Here is a 13,952-nt window from a genome sequence, read left to right as displayed (position 1 = left end):
TGAAGCTGACGGTGATGATGATGATGATGGTGGTGGTGATAATTGAGTGACGAGGACGGTGATGGGCATAGGCTACCGCCGCCACCTATTTGCTGTTGTTGTTGTTGGTGGTGTTGGGCATCGTCGTGCGTCGGTGTCAAATCCAAGAAGAGGCCGGATGTCGCGGAATCGACGCAGCTGCACGTCTCGGTAGCGGTCGCGTTGCATCCCGGGCAGCAGTCGGTCTCCGTGGCCAAACTCATCGGCGTCTCTGGTGAATCCACGGGTCTCGTGCCAACGAACGAGCTCTCCATCCAACACAGCTTCACGCTCCCTTCGAGGATAAGTTTCATTTCATTAGATGCGTGATTGAAGAAGCCGTCGATGGGGCACGCGGTGTGATAGTTTTACTAGTATACTAGTTCTATTTATTGGGTGGCTTCTTTTACGATCTTCTACGTGATTCTCTCTCGTGAGAAGCAAAACGTGATAATTTCCGTAAAAAGACGCGTTAATTACGATCGATGTTCTTCAAAATCGTTATATAATTATATTAGGTTACCACGCTTTACATTATGCATATAGACCGATGCTAATTACGTACGAATTTTGTCTTGACGATCATTCTAATTAAAACCACATATCTCTGATTAGATCGTGTTAGTTTAGAAGCTCTAACACGCAGATATTAATCACATCGCAAACAAAAGCTGATCGACACACATATACACGTTATTGACAACCAATACAGTAGTTAGTGTAACATCGTGATGAGGCATTTTCGACATTAATCGGGGATGTTGCACGGAGAATTCGACGAGCCCACTTCATCTTGTTTCTCGATGTTGCGTCACATGTATCGAATCGAACGCATCGTGATTTTGCGCGATACAGCCAAGATATCGCGTGCATCATAGAAGCATATGACATTCCGGGTGGTAAGAGTTGGCCACGTGAGTGTTATCTTCGCTAACGTGTTTCCGATGTTTATTTTAATTTAGTCCTAAAGGTCGGTTGGTGTGACGGATAAATTCACTCGTACCGACAAAACGAAGACAGAAGAGTGCGTGAAAACTTCAGGGTGATCTATTTCAGTGGCACGACGGCCATGTTGCTACAAGGCTATCGAAATAGCAACCGACTGCCTGTGTGTGTACGTGTGCGTGTATGTATGAGTGCAACTTTCGTCGAGCTCGCGCGATTAAAGATGAAGATGGCGACACGTGTCTAGTGGTTTTCGGATGAAACGCGAGAAAAAGATGTCTCCCGTTGTGACATCGCTTCTTTTCCATCCACGTTACACGAAGTTCGACCTTGATTCAGGAATTCGTAGGATGGAAATACGATTTAGTGTCAAGACTGTAGGCGAACGTATATCACGGGAATTTTTGCGGCCATGTTGCCGTTTTGTTGATTCGTTTCGATGTCGTGAAAACCATGCGGGAGATACTTCGTTCGAGAATGATTCTTTACATCGTTTCCTACGTGTATTTACGTATTTTCTGGTATCATCATGAATACCATGGAAGATAATTGCTACGTGATTTTCTCTCTCTCTCTTTTTTTTTAAAGTTTCAGTCGATGTTTCAACGATATGAAGATAGGTATGGTCGGCGAAGGAACGCTTGGAGGAATGAGAAGGGAGGGGAGCGAGAGAACGATAAAGTTTCGAGGATAACGTCAAGTTGCAAGAATGTTGACATGTATCCAGCGTGCGGAAGATAACTACTTTGGTCACTATCATCGTGTTATTTGACCTCTGATTAAACTAACTGCAATGCTAGCAGAATGTGTGTGTTTACTTACGACACGAAAAGTCCTGATTTTAAAAATTCTGCATCGTCGTTAAGTCTCGGTATGCGGTCTCAACGATAACATAAGTACTTACAATTTTAAAGGAATTGTCCTCTCGATTTTTTTCAAATAAAATAATTTCGAAACTTTATCGTCATACTTCACATATTAATCGTATCGAATTTTCTACAGCTCCGTTTCTATCTAATTTTCACGACTGCACGAGAAGACTGCAGAGTCGAGACCGAGTTTGGTCGAAGAGAGATCGACGTGTGTGCAACATGATAAAAACATATCAATACAAACAGAGATCGTAAATGGAACGAAGGGCTCTCGTATATTAAGGAACATTGTGACAGCAATGAAAAGATATTGCACTCGCGCGTGAAACCGGTGCATCATTCGCGGAATGAATGAAACTGCACGTGTATATTGCACGTGGGAGATACGCTACAGTTTTTTTAAACCGTGAAAGGTGATTTCGTTGAATGGACGCGCCGTTGAAAGCAATTTTCGTTAGTAAACACAGGGCACGACGGTAAGAGAGCGAGCAAAGAGAGGAGAGACAGCCAAAGAGAGTTGCTTTTTTCACTAGCACTTTTTTTTTTTTCAGATGCACATGTCGAGTGTTATACACAATAATATATATATATATTAAGTAACGACAACAACGAACGAGATAATGAAAAATTGATTCAAACAACGAGACATATCAGATCTGGGAAGTTAGATGAGTAAAATATAAATATAAAAGAAGAGAAACCCAGAGACAGAGACGAAAGAGAGGCGGATCTAAGGACACGATAAGATACAGATGCAGAGAGAAGAATTCACATGAACAGACATCAGGAAAACTCAAAATTACCTTTGTCGTAGAGAGTAAAAGTAGTGATGGTGTAGTGGTGGTGGTGGTGGTGGTGGTAGGATGGTTTTTTTTTTGGCAGGGGGTTGTTTAGTGCTCACCTCTGGGGCTGGTCGACCTTGCTCCGCCCCTGTCGTCCCAGTCTTCAGGTCGAGGTCGAGGCGACAGCCTGCCACCTCCACCAACCTCCTGACCGCTTTGCACGTAGTGCACAATGGCCGAGGTTACCTCCTTTATCGAGTTCCTTACCTCTAGCTGCTGATTCGTTGTCTGCTGTTGCTGCTGCTGTTGTTGCTGCTGCAGGAGAAAAATTTTCATCTGTACAGTTTTAAAGATTACGTAATATCGTATGAAACACTTTTTTGTCAATAACTTTCTGGAAGGAAGGAATCAACGACGGTTAAAATAATCTTCTGATAGTTAATTAGGAGGATGACCTTTGCTATCAAGATCAAGCTCAATCGAGCTGACTCTCTTAATTGAACGATTCTATAAAAAAATTGTATTATGTTAATCAGGGACAAATGTGTTAAACAGATATAATAATAATTAAATGTATGGAGGATTTGATATCCATAATGTATATGATTTGATATATATATAAAATCAGTTATGATTCAACGTGACAATTAATCACTTTTCACTGATTATTATGATCAATATCTCGTTCATATTCATCAATCATGAAATTCTTTCGACCTCTGAATTAACGATTATTATCAATATCATTATTTACTGCTCTGTCCACTTTCCTGCTGCAAACTCAAAGTTAATGTAAAATTTAATTCAACTAATTCATTGTTCGATTAAATAAATTATCATTTTGAGAACTGTGATATATTATTAAAATTTCAAAAAAGGAATTTCTTTCTTTTTTTTTTTTAATTCTTGAAATAACGTTTAATGAATAAAAAAATAACGTGAGATATTAAAATACCTCGTTGATAAAGGGTCACAAAGTTTTAATAAAATACAAAACGTGTACATCGTTAGCAAAATTCCAATTAACGGTTATGAGGAAAGATACTTTCAAGGTGGAAGCTATTTTTCAGTAACGAGAAACTGATTAAAATTTCTTCAAACTAGGACAATACTTGGATAGTGGGATTCGACTATATTCGGATAACGGTCAATTTGTCTCGGGTTATAAAGGCCACGAGACACCAGAAGTAGAATTTCTGCCAGAATTTCTAATTATAGAGAAGTCGTTGCATTTGCGTGGTGTCTGAGCAAATTAAAAATAAATTGGACAAAGAGGAAAGCGTGAAGGATGAAGAGAAGGTGAAGATCGATCAATCCCCCAAGGTCAAATTTTCGAACGAGGAAATCTAATTGATAAATTACGTCGAATTGTTTGCGCAGTATATAATGACAACTTTGAAATAAGTTCAATTGAATGATTCAATGAAAGAAAAATCCAAATGCTGGCAAATATGAATACAAACCTTGTTGGCTGCTTGCAACTGAGGAAGGATACCCTGAGCAAGACGTTCTGCCGGTGTTCGCGGGTTCGTTAGTCGTTCCTGCGAACGCCAGCCCAAATATGGCTGCCGATGATTGAACGACGACCTCGCTGAACTCGCTGGCGAACTTCCGGCGCTGTTCAACAGACTGGTACTCCATCTTGAGAATACAGGTGGCGTGGGACTTGGACTTAGAAGGGCACCTAAACAAATTCAATATTCATTCGATATTAATCTGTGAATTCAAATTCTGAAGTTTTAAATTTGAATTTCGCGCGCTTTAAGCTCGTAGAATACAGGTGGCGCGAAATTTAAAAAGGTATCTAAACAAATTCAATATTTCAATATTAATTTAATATTAATTCAATATTAATCTGTGAATTCCAATTCTAAATTTTTTAATTTGAATTTTGCGCGCTTTAAGCTCGTACAATACACGTGGCGCGAAATTTAAAACGGTATATAAACAAATTCAACATTTCAGTATTAATTCAATATTAATCTGTGAATTCCAATTCTGAATTTTTTAATTTGAATTTCGCGCGATTTAAGCTCGTAGAATACAGGTTCTACTTCAGTATTAATTCAAAATTAATCTGTAAGTGTAAATTGCAATTTTGGATTTTTAAATTTCGCGCGCTTTAAGCTTATCGAATACAAGTTGCGCGAAATTTAAAAAGGTATCTAAATAAATTCAACATTTCAGTATTAATTCAATATTAATCTGAAACTGTAAATTATAATTCTATTTTTAAATTTTTAAATTTGAATTTTTTAAATTTCGCGCGTTTTAAGCTCGTAGAATACAGGTGGCGCGAAACTTAAAAAAGTATCTAAACAAATTCAATATTTTCAATTTCAGTATTAATTCAAAATTAATTTGTAACTGTAAATTGCAATTTTGTATTTTTAAATTTTAATTTTTTAAATTTCGCGCGCTTTCTTTAAACTCATTAAAAGAAAACATCTAAACGTTTCAATTTCAATCGAATCGTATCGATATTCAACTGTGAATTGTAATTTACGAATTTTAAAATTTTTAAATTTCGCGCGCTTGTATCCTCAATGAAGTCAAGGTGTATTCTTATTTGCAGAGGAATTATGCAATATCCAGTGACCGGGCAGAATTGCCAAACGCTATCATTATTCTTTTATACCGATATGGGAGAGTGCATTCATCCAATGGAACACGATTCTTACTCAACGGTATTACAATACTCGCGAACCAGTCGCTCGTAATTTTTTTCTCTCCAATACTATAATTGACATCGAGAACAAAAGCATAAGATTAACGCTAAAAAGTAGTAAAAACCGTAAGAACACGCGTTTCGTTCTCAACGGGGCACGAAGTTGGAATGCTAACCACACAAACATGCGTATGAAACGTCAACGCGAGACAGCTGTCAAGCTTTTATTTCCATTGAAAAGTTTCCGGAGAACGTATTATTCGACTTGCAAAACCGTCGATCAAAGTCTTTCCAGAGTAATCCATCTCAAATCCGTATCAAGTAACAAATCCGTCTGTAAAACGAGTCCAAGACACGGTATCACCGCCTTTAAACTTGAAACTAAACCTATTCCGCCCGGATTTGTAATGCCTTAGTAATTATATCCACGTTAATTTCTATTCCAACCACCTGATCAACCAAATTCTCGAATACGTTAAATCTGTCTTTATGTACGTTTACGTATAAATTCTTATGCGTGGAGAAATATAATAGTAATTATAATAGTATAATTTATTATATATTATAGTATACAGTAATATAATGTAAGTTAAATCAAGAGAAAATGAAACTGTGTTATATTTTCCTATTATTTTAAAATTGATATTAAGTTTTTTTTTCAAATATATTCACATAAAGATCAATTAAAAAACAAAAAAAAAATATAATGAAATTTACAAACAATTTTATTTTTGTCGCTAAAGTTAAAAAAAAAAAAATCAAACTTTCTTGCACCTGTTAAAATGAAAAGATCGCGAATCTGGCATCAGACACCATTTAAAAATGGGGTGTCTCGCGAACTTTGCCTTTTTCAGACATCCTGCCCGCCCTCGAGCGACGAAAACCGCGGCAGCGTGTTGGCAACAGCCCTTTAAAATCTGGTAATTAGTGCCCTCCCTTGACAAATCGCGTTCTCTCGTTAGGGAAGCGTCCTTGAACATTTTCCAGCCATCCGAAAAAAAGGGTAAACCTTGTCTTGTGCAGCACGCCGACAACAACGCGTGGCTGCGAGAAAGAGAAAGAGCGCCACTGTCGTTAACGGGCGACGACCGTACTACCGTACTCGTCAGTACAGAATTGAATTAATCGAGTTAACTTGGGTCGCTAAATTTATTAGCCGCTTCCTATTAGCAGTCACTCGACGCGGTGGCGGCCAGGGAGAGAATATCCGCGAGAGCCTCCTACTACTACCAACCGAGCTGCTGCTGCTGCTTGGACAAGAGAGGAAAGGAGGGGGAAAAAAGAGAGGGAATGGAGAGGGGGAATGAAATTGGCCTCTCGCTACACGGCTAATTTCGGACGTTGCTCGCCTTTTCAAAGGAGGGAAGAGAGCCGTTTGCTCGATATTGCGCCGTTTCATTGCGAATCGTTCCTCTTTCTACCGTTCGTTCCGAAGGATTTCATATCGACCTTTGCCTGTCCACTTTCCACGAAACTTTTTCTCCTCTACGTTGCACGCGTTTAGTTGGTTACGAGTTGATTCACGATCAATATTGAAACGAATTCTGGTAAGTAGTTACCTACAGAGCGACGAGAGGTCGTTGTTCAGAGACCGGCGGTACGAGAGGGGATAATTATTGTGCCCTCTCTCCCCACTCCCCAAAGCGAGATAAATCGTAAAGAAGTATTTGTATTTCGTCTTTCAAGAGTATCCTCTTCGAGGGAGTATCCTTGGTCGAGTCAATGTAATGAAATTTCAAAGTAAGAGCCATTAAACTCTCCCGCGGGAGAAAAAGCTCTCGCAGATAGTAATGCCTTTATAAGTCTTACGTTCATTTCTGAATAATATTCGAATAAATATTCAAAAGATGACGGCACAAAGCGATATTATTGTCTCCTTTGATACATGATTATAAAAACTATATAATAATCCGTACTCGAGCATTCGTGTATAATAAATTCATAAAACTATATTTTACTTCTCTGATCATCATAATTTTATCGTAACGACAAAATTATTCGAATAAAAATAATACGAATTCTGAGTAAAAATTTCTCAGTGGTTCTCAGTGATTCTTTTCTTTTTTTTTTTTTTTTTACTTTTCAGAATAAAATCGTCGCGTCATCGAATCGAATCGTCATTCGATCATACTTCTTCCATTGTCTTTTATCCCATATTCCCTTTCACCTTCGATTCGGTGTCGCGTTTCAAGCGCATTTGCGATCCGATAAAATAATTTTACTTTTAATACCTTCGCTTCGATGGAAAGGAACAAAATTGAAAAAAAAGAAAGAAAGAAACGAAAAACAGAAGATAGAAACGGAAACAAGGCAGTGGTGTCTTACCTGTAGTCGGCTGTCTATTGGAAGACGATGAAAGGGACGAGAGGGAAGTGGTTTTCGAGCCGAGTGCACGCCATCCTCCGTGCTGAGACGCATCTGAGTGCCTCTTTAACCGGAAACCATCGCGAGCAGCGGGAGAATTCTTGTACCAATCTGGGACGTTCAGTCGTTGCAGAGACCTTTGCACTCTGAGCTCGTGCTCGCTTGGCACACGTTCGCCGACTTTTTGCAACTCGTTCTCCGGCGGCTGAAGATCAAAAAAAAAAAATTTTTTTTCTTTTTTAATCGATAAACAACAAATAAATTGCTCGCTCGCATGAACATTTTATATACAGAATTTTTCTTACAATTGTTTCTTTTTTTGATATTTACTTTCTTTCAAAATTTCTCCTTTATCTCCAAGGAGAAAGATAAATATACAAAGATATTAAAAATATAATGAAGTATTGTTTAAAATTAAAGGTTTGTTAATTTTAAACGGATATCTGTATGCGAAATATTTTTTAATAAAGGTTATATTAAATGTGAGAACCTCTCTCTATCCTGGTTATGACTTGCACATGTTACGCAATTCGCATCGACCGTTTCGAGCAACGCGTAATCGTTGCGCTTCGATGAGATTCCTCTCTCACGATTAACTATTATGAGGGGAAATCTTTACTGGAAGAATATTATAAAAAAAAAAAAAAGGAGGAAATAAAAAAATTTTTTAAAGACTTTAAAAAAAAATTAAATAAGAAGATTTAAAAAATATAAGTATAAGTGCAAGTAATTTTTAAATACAAAGGATAGTGTTGTAGAGATGTAATAATTTAAATTTTATATATAATTCGTTAATTTCAAAACTATAATATAATTTATTAATATATATATAAATAATAAACAAATTTAAATTTTATAAATAAAAAAACTTATTATTTATATAATTATATATATTATTTATATTAGTATAAATCCAAAATTTTTTTTTGATGTATATAAATTTAATTATTAATATATTATTTATATAATTATATTATATTATTATATATATAAATAATAAACAAATTTAAATTTTATAAACAAAAAAACTTATTATTCATATAATTATATATATTATTTATTAGTATTATTATTATTTATTATTTATTATTATTTATTATTTACTATTTATTATTATTTATTATTTATTATTATTTATTATTTATTATTATTTATTATTTATTATTTATTATTATTTATTATTTATTATTTATTATTTATTATTTATTATTTATTATTTATTATTTATTATTTATTATTATTTATTATTTATTATTTATTATTTATTATTTATTATTATTTATTATTTATTATTTATTAGTATAAATTCAAAATTTTTTTTTGGTATATATACATATATAAATTTAATTATTAATATATTATTTATATAATTATTATTATATATATATAAATAATAAACAAATTTAAATTTTATAAACAAAAAAACTTATTATTCATATAATTATATATATTATTTATATTAGTATAAATTCAAAATTTTTTTTTTAGTATATATACATATATAAATTTAATTATTATTTATATAATTATATTATATTATTATTATATGTATCAATGAACCATTGACTTTCCAAAATTAAAATTTTTTTACACAATAAAAAGCAAGAATAAGTCTAGAAATAAGATCCAAAAAAGATCTAGATAATTTTTAGAGTATATACATTCGAATGAAGGATTTGATGACATTAATAAAATTTTAAAAATACTAATAAAAGATTTCAAAAAATTTAAATTTAGTTTAATTTCCAAATAGTACAGAAAATATTCTGCACTAAATGATAATCGATTCTAATAAAAAAAATATTAATAGAATAAGATTCAAAAAGATATATAAATCTATGATAATTTTTAAAACGTATACAAAACATATATAAAATATTTTGAATGAAAAACAAAAAAAAATATATATAGAGTTCTTTGTGAATGGAGAATATGATACAAAAAAAATAAATCTACAATAATTTTTAAAATATATACAAAACATATATGAATGGAAAATATGACACAAAAAATATATATAAATCTATATATTTAATTTTTAAAATATATACGAAACATACAGGATTTTGTGAATTGGGAACACGATAAAAAAATTTTAAAAAAAAATACAAAAATCCATAATTTCTAAAATATGCGTATACGAAAATATACATGAAACGTTTTATGAATCGAGAACACGATAAATAAATAAGAAAAAAAAAATACATAAATCCATAATTTCTAAAATATATGTATACGAAAACATACATAGAGGACGCGACGCATTATGGCCGAACGATGCGAGGGAAGTAATCGAGGCCAAATGAAACAGCCGGTGCGCGTCCATCGAAAACCACTGGTCGGGAGAATAACCGTTTAAAAGCGTTTTCCAATGTCACGGGGCTTGCGTGCTGGACGCGTGGAAATGATCGATCAATTTTCCTGGTTGAAACGCGGGGGCGGTAGCTGGGGACAGGACGGAGCACGACAGTAGCTGCCGCCGTTCCAAGGCCGAACGAGAAAGGCAGAAGAAGAAAGGAAAATCGCGCGTGGGAAGCGCGTGGTACTCGCGACCATTAAATAAGGACGGAATCGATCGATCGTTGCCCACCGAGTCTTTATACCGAACGAAGGTAACTCGAATTATTAATTTTGGAATTGCGGCCATAAGAATATCCATCGTTGTAGCAATTGTTGCGATTAAAATATTTTTATAATAATGTTATTTCAAAATTCGTCGCGAGATATTTTTTTTAAATCGAATTTGAAAATGGAAATTGAACCTGCGTGAATGAATTCCAAATGGAACGTAAACAAAGTTTTTATACTCGTAGTTGATTCGCTTGGCCACACTTTTTGATTTATTTATTTCTATAATATTAAAAAAAAAAAATTCTCACCTCTCTCTATGGTAATAATTTTATTTTTTCCCCTCGATTCGTCCAGTCACCTTTCAAGATACATTTTGACTTGTTTATTTCCGTAAGGTTAATATGAGAGAAAAAAAAAATTCTTACCCTTCTATGGTAAGGAAGAGAGGGGGTGAGTGAACGAGGGAGAAAATTCGTGGAAACATTTATAATATTTATCTTGGTGAATTACGAGCGGCAGGTTCGGAGAACGGAAGTCTATCCTTACAGGATGTCCAAATTTAGTGACTCGTTTACGTTGGAACGCGTACTATGCCCCGAGTAATCGAGATTTGTTTTCGCTCGCGATACAGCTGCGAAAACAATTTTCCTTCGCCGTAAAATATTCACCGTTCACCTTCTACTCGGTCTAGGCCGAGTATACTTTTTATTTTTGTAATCCAAGAAAATTGTCGAACACGGAGAAATTTCGCTTAATCGAAAGGTATAATAAAAATGGAAAATTTATATGCACGTTCGTTTAATTGGCCATAAAGATAGCAATAGTAGATGGATCGTTTACTTTTGGAATTTCCTGTATATACATACGTAACACCTTGCGCTGTAGGTTAATAAAAATTAACGTTTAACTCACGAAAATATTAAATGTAGAAAATTAAATATATTTAAATTCTAGAAACTTTCTTATTAAACGGATTATTTCCGTAAGTATCGATCGATTATATTACACCGCCACAAAATTGAAATACAATCTTCCAAAGTTCTAGTTAATGAAGTAAAGCACGTACAGACCTGGAACGTTGATTCTTCGATACAATCTCTTAACATTTCTCCGGCAATTGACGTGTCAAATAAGGCTAACAACCCTTTCGAAATCGATCGTAGGTTTAAACCGCTTAAACACGTTTGAAGTTCGCTCTAATCGCGCGATCGATATGCGACATGCTCCTATGTTAACTCGGTTGCCATTAGCGAGTCTCGTATTTCAATGAATTCACGCCGAGGAATCGAAAGGTGACGTTAAATGCGCCGTTAAATATCGTACTTTTACTCATTATCCTTCCCATTTCTTTTAACATATATACTTTTATATACATATACGCATAAGATTCACAATTTATTTTGATCGTTTTATCGTATATATATATACATATATTTATTGGCATCGATGTTTTCTTCTTGACCGACATCACTTTCCTTACAATTTTGATTAGCGATTAGAATTCCTATGAAATTCGTATGAAAGATATCTAATTAATATATTTTGACAATATATCTAATCAATATTTTGAAAATTTTTGAAAGTAAATTAAAAATCATAAATTCTTCTCCATACGAATTTCATAAGAATTCTAATCGCTCTCTCTAGAGTTGAAAAGGAAGTGACGTCGGTCAAGAAGAAAATATCGATGCCAACCGCGGAGAGGTTTGATAAATAGGAGTCGAATCGAAGGCAGCGGATCGCGCATTCCAAGATGGCATTGTCCTCCCCGTGCACGAAGAAATGCATAACGATGAGCTGCGCGAAGGCTCGCGCGAGATTTCCATATGGCATACAAAGTCGCTAACGGGATCTAATACCGTCGAAAAACAAAGGATGGAAAAAGAGAGAGAGAGGTACGTGTAGTGGGATACGCGTACACGTGTGTTCCTTTGGTTATTAACGTTCCAACAACGGTTCGCCATATGCGTGCTCATGAGAACCGAGGGGAGCTTGCTCGAATGGCAAAAAGTTATTTTCAGCGCGGAACAGCGGGCTTCTTACGAACTAAACGGCTGAGACTGATTTCGGCGGACGGCGATCTTTCTCTCTTTTGGTAAATATTTAGAAAAAATTATTATTGAATAAATCTTTCGAATCCGTTTATTAAAATAATTATCGATTTAACCTAATCGCGAAACCAGAAATTAAATAAAAATTCATTTAACTGTTTTAACGACATTTCAGACATTTAGCTTTAGGTTAATTTTCTTAATCTGGCAACGATGACGACCTAACCTAACTTAAACTGATTCGAAGAAACGATTTATTTTAGAACAATACGATCTTGAGAACGTTTGAAAAAATCATCAGGACGGATAATATCTTTTCGTAAATAATTAATCCGACTTCGATAAGTGATGTGAGCGATAAATTTTGATCGTGCAAATTTGATAGTTGGTTTTCCTTGCAGGATATAAGCTGGACGTGATGTACCGTTCCTATACGTCTTGCCTAATGCAGTCATCGTTATATACGGTGATCGCATGCAATTTTTCATCGGGCTCGTGCCAGGTATGTTTAACAAGCGTGGTTGGGAGCGAAGCTTCTTCCGTGATGCGAGTTAATTTTTATCGAAGATGAAGAGGCTTGTGTTGAAATCGATCCCATCGAGCCCCGTGGTCACCCCTTGCGAAAGGACCCCCCTCCCCCCTCGTCTTGCCTTGACCCCCTTTCTCAAGTAACAACACCCACTCCCTTATTTTTACACGTGGAATTTTTAAACTTTTCCTCTCATTTAAATTGGTAATTCTTGGGATCCTACCGATCCTTATTATCCAATTTAGCATTTTTATTTTTCCTGTGAAACAGGGCCGGAGATCCGACCCTCGGATGGAAAGATTTGTGTTCAGGCGAGAAAGTTTTACACGCGAAAAGTTTTATTACGCACAATTGGAAGGGAATATTCTCTCGACGGATAAATAAATTATATTTAATTATAATTGTGGAAATAAAAAAATTTATCTGAATATTATTTGCTATTTTTTTTTTTTTCACTCGTATGCCACGCTTAAAAGTGAGTATCCAGATATTTGTTAATTTTTTTATGACATTCAATTCTATTCGCACATCTAAAAAGCATGAAAATATTTATTAGTTTTTTTTTTGAAATGTTTAATCTATCGGATATAATTATGTTCAAATATTAATTTTTTATTTATTATTGATTCGCATGAATATGATTTTAATCTGCACGTTAATATTTCATAATATTCGCGCGAAATTTAAAAATATTCAAATATTCGATTCGTATGAATATGATCTAATCACGTTATCCGATCTAAAAATATTCGAATATTAATTCTTCATAATTCTTCGCGCGAAATTATTCGATTCGAATATGATTTAATTATATTACATTATTACATTTAAAAATATTCAAATACTAATTTTTGATATTTGATTCATATGAATCATATGATCTAATCATATTATCACATCTAAAAATATTTCAAATACTAATTTTTGATACTTGATTCATGATGAATATGATATCTAATCATATTATCTAAAAATGCTTTAAATACTAATTTTTTATATTTGATTTGTATAAATATAATCATAAATAATATTATCATATCTAAAAATACTTTAAATACTAATTTTTGATATTTGATTCATATAAATATGATCTAAAATAATATTATTACATTTAAAAATATAATACTATATAATACTTTTAATACTATATAA

The 13,952-nt window shown here is 34.2% G+C and overlaps 2 long non-coding RNA genes across 2 annotated transcripts; both read left to right on the top strand.

The window, feature by feature from the left end:
• The first annotated feature begins 358 nt into the window (after positions 1-358).
• Positions 359-2,770, top strand: LOC102654417. The gene is made up of 3 exons (XR_411202.3): positions 359-1,834; positions 1,966-2,311; positions 2,387-2,770. It is a non-coding gene; the product is annotated as an uncharacterized LOC102654417 (long non-coding RNA).
• Positions 2,771-10,530: 7,760 nt separating this feature from the next.
• LOC113218676 lies at positions 10,531-13,233 on the top strand. Its single transcript, XR_003304456.1, has 2 exons — positions 10,531-12,315; positions 12,673-13,233. It is a non-coding gene; the product is annotated as an uncharacterized LOC113218676 (long non-coding RNA).
• The last annotated feature ends 719 nt before the right edge of the window (positions 13,234-13,952 follow it).

The sequence above is a fragment of the Apis mellifera genome, linkage group LG3 (genome assembly GCF_003254395.2).
Source record: "Apis mellifera strain DH4 linkage group LG3, Amel_HAv3.1, whole genome shotgun sequence".
NCBI lineage: Eukaryota > Metazoa > Arthropoda > Insecta > Hymenoptera > Apidae > Apis > Apis mellifera.
The sequence above is the reverse complement of the archived record's forward strand: the minus strand, read 5'-3'. Positions and strand labels throughout refer to the sequence as shown.